The sequence below is a fragment of the Pinus tabuliformis genome, chromosome 1_2 (assembly GCF_031772625.1).
Source record: "Pinus tabuliformis cultivar Carrire ecotype Pingquan chromosome 1_2, CPIR1, whole genome shotgun sequence".
NCBI lineage: Eukaryota > Viridiplantae > Streptophyta > Pinopsida > Pinales > Pinaceae > Pinus > Pinus tabuliformis.
Window position 1 is genome coordinate 836136976 of NC_142298.1, and position 3798 is coordinate 836140773.

The 3798-nt window shown below is 39.8% G+C and overlaps 1 long non-coding RNA gene across 1 annotated transcript; it reads right to left on the minus strand.

The window, feature by feature from the left end:
* Positions 1-776: 776 nt before the first annotated feature.
* LOC149208528 (uncharacterized) lies at positions 777-1396 on the minus strand. The gene is made up of 3 exons (XR_016252135.1): positions 1262-1396; positions 1000-1132; positions 777-893 (listed from the first exon to the last, which is right to left on the minus strand). It is a non-coding gene; the product is annotated as an uncharacterized LOC149208528 (long non-coding RNA).
* Positions 1397-3798: the final 2402 nt, after the last annotated feature.

Sequence of the window (3798 nt, forward strand, 5' to 3'; positions counted from 1 at the left end):
CCTCGAACGATGCGAAGCGCGTAATAAGACCCCAAATCCTTTCCACCCTCAAAACCTTGGGTCGACTTAGGTTTTATCGCAAATATAATCAAAAATCGCATTGGTCAACCCAAAGTCAGCGATCTATCGATCGCATATAGTCCCCAGCAGGGACTAATAAGATCAAGCTGCTGAAAGGTATTTTATCATATGCACAACTCGGTACACACATGCAGTAGGGTAAAATGATGTTATGTTGTGCAAGAAAATTCATATGCTCCCAAATCTATACAAAATGTTAAAAGACAAGCTGGGGAGAGTCAAACAAGTCGGGTACCTTATCCAACTAAACCATAGTTTCTACAATTTGGCATTAATATATTGCATACCTTTCCTCTCATATTCCATGAACCTTCTCTTGGATTTTCTTCATAAGCCTTGTACATTATCTGCAATGAAACAAACGATACAGAATCCACAAAAAGCATTCAATAAATATGTTAGAAATAGATAATGCTCAAATATATGATCACAGGTACCTTTGGTGGAGGTAAGACCCTCCCGGGAACTTCTGTCATCAACGTGTTGATTTGAATACCAAATTCGGCAGCATCTTTGGCAGTTGAATCTCTCAATTGTCCTCCAATCTAAAACACATAAACACAAGTATATTGGTTCACTCTCTTGGTGTTGACTTTTGAAGATAAAACGAAAAAGGTAATGTTATTTCTGCTTAATACTAAAATGCAAGAACGTATGAAACAACATTGCCACGGATGAACGATCTATGGACTTACCACTTTAATTCTCTCCCTTCGGTCTTGGGGATGTAAACAAGTTAGATTTAATAAACCACTTCGTTGTTGTTCGGTTAGAACTTTGATATAAGGCTGATCCATTTGAATCCGACAAAGCTGCATCTGATAATTTTATAAATGACATGATGATGCCATAATAGAATAACTCAATAATTCTACAACAACCACATCACAATATTTCATAAATACGATAAGAGTTTACCTCGATGGGAATATATTTCTTTTTCTCTTTATTACCGGCTTCGATCGCCGGAAAGCCCCGCAATCGGAGAGTCAGCTTGTACTGTTGTTGGAAATAGTCGACAATAGAGAGTTGCACTCCATTGCTATCAAAACTGTTCAAATAAAACAATGCACGTGCTTTGAATTCCTAATAGGAAGAGACAAAAATCTGAGCAATATCTAGAAAGCCAAATAAAAACAATAAATTTCAGGAAGCCCCTTAAACCTAAGAATTAACACACCTTAAAACCTCCAAAGGCCTATCAGTCAAACCTTTAATTCGATAACTATGCCTGATATGAATAGTTTCGACACGAAGACCTTTAAGCAACCTTTTCAACTGCCGCACAAACATAAATTATATAAAAGCTACAAGTCACTTGGCCATATTTATGTTCCAGTTAGCAAAAGGAAAGGAAATCCCCAACTAGAAAAAGAAATCATGTCCTTGCAACCAAAACAACGTGAAGAAGAACGCAAACAAACTCCTCATACCCTGGATCGCATCTGGTTATCAGAACAACACCGTACCTATATTTAAAGTGAGAAGATTATCTTGCGCGGGCCGAATAGATTGATAAAACCCCCGATAGGCCACCAAACCCCCCTGAAGCTTCTCAACGCCAAAGTGTTTCCCAAAGAACGATCTCCCTTTTTCAACGAAACTACCAATGCAAACATTAAATACTGTAAGCATTTATAGAGCATATTTTATGGCAAATCCAAAAAGCAAAAAAAGCCACAATGTTATCATTTATTTGGTAAATTGCAGGTTTACACTCTCAGAGCTGCTTGACGAAGCACCACATCCATAACCTGCAATGCTTCTTGCGGAAGCGACATAACCATGGACTCTTGCATGCAGGTAACAGAAACCTTCAGTATTTAACCAGAATGCCATACAGTAGCCGAACTTACCAAAGCCACACCGAGCAGATAGGAACCCCACCGTAGACGAAAAATCGCACAGACTGCAAAGCTAAACAAGCAAGTAACAATACCCTAGCAGGCAGGAACTCCACCGCAGACGAAAAATCGCACAGACTGCAGAGCTAAACAAGCAAGTAACAATACCAACCCAAAGGCCGCGAAGACAGTAAAACCCAAAGGCCGCGAAGATAGTAAAACCCAAGCCGAACTTTCCAGCATCTCGAGGAGGAACAGCTGGCCGCCGATGAGACCACCACAGCGCATGCCAACCACAGCTAAGACAAACCCCCAGTATTCAACCAGAATGCCATTAACTTATAATGCTCAAATAACCATGAACTCTTGCATGCAGGTAAGAGAAACCCTCAGTATTTAACCAGAAGACAAACCCTCAGTATTCAACTAGAATGCCATTATCTTATAATGCTCAAATAACCATCGACTCTTGCATGCAGGCCACAAAGTAGCCGAACTTACCAGAGCCACACCGAGCAGGTAGGAACTCCACCGCAGACGAAAAATCACATAGGCTGCAGAGCTAAACAAGCAACTAACAATACCCAAGCAGGCAAGAACTCCACCCCAGATGAAAAATCACACAGACTGCAGAGCCAAACAAGCAAGTAACAATACCAACCCAAATGCCGCGAAGACAGTAAAACCCAAGCCGAACTTTCCAGCATCTCGAGGAGGGACACCTGGCCGCCTATCAGACCACCAGAGCGCATGCAACCACGTGCCCTTCGCGCGCGCCACGTGCCATTCACCTCGAACGATGTGAAGCGCGTAATAAGACCCCCAATCCTTTCTGCCCCCTAAACCTTGGTTCAACTTAGGATATATGGCAAATATTTCCAAAAATCGCGTCGGTCAACCCAAAGTCAGCGATCTATCGATCGCTTATAGTCCCCGGCAGGGACTAATAAGTAAACCATAAAACCGAGTAAGAAGATATCAGTGCGGAGCTATGACGTGCAGGTAAAATGGGTTTTTTTAATTGGTTTGCGATTAGGAAAGTGTAATTTGTATTTTTAAATTTTTAGTATTTAATTTAATAACTATGTTTTTCAAAATTTTAATAAAGGTAATGAAATGTGTTTAAAATTTTTCAAAACTAATTAAAATCAAAGCTTTTTGACCTGCAAATAAAAATAATATAACTTGCTTTAGGCCAGTGTAAAACAAGTGCTGCATGCAGCTGGTAGTCCCTGCCCAACCATATAATATGCCATTTGTTAAGGCTCATAACCGTTTTATACACATGGTATCCATGGGAGGGTTAGAAGTCTAGCAAAAACCCTATTTTAGGATATCATGAACAAATCACTTTTATCTTCACGTTAGGATAACTTCACACAAAGTTTGGGGTGAATTGAGAAATGTATGACGTGTAAACTAAGGAAGAGAAAGTCAATTTAGGAATTAAGTTGAATGTCTTTGGTACAACGGAAGCAAAATTCTTTTATTTCCTCAAGTCATACCTGTAACGATTGAAAATAATATAGGGGATTAGTATGTTTAGGTACGAGGTAAAGAGTCAAAAGAGGCTATTTATGGAAACCAAAAAAAAAAAAGACTTGCAACAGAGAATAATATCTAATAAAGAGCACATAAATTTCCTTCCTCCTCAACCTGGGGATATCAAGATAAAAACATTAGTAATATAAAATAAGAAGAGTAATATTTGAATGTAAAACCATGGAAGCGACCCCAAAGCACCTGAGAGCTCCATGGTTGTAACCATATTGTTTAAACCCTAGAGGGTCATGGTCTAAAGAATGATGACTGCAGCATAACGCATGTGGACCAGGTGGCCAAAACTGACCTGCCCACGGTGGATGAAGATGGC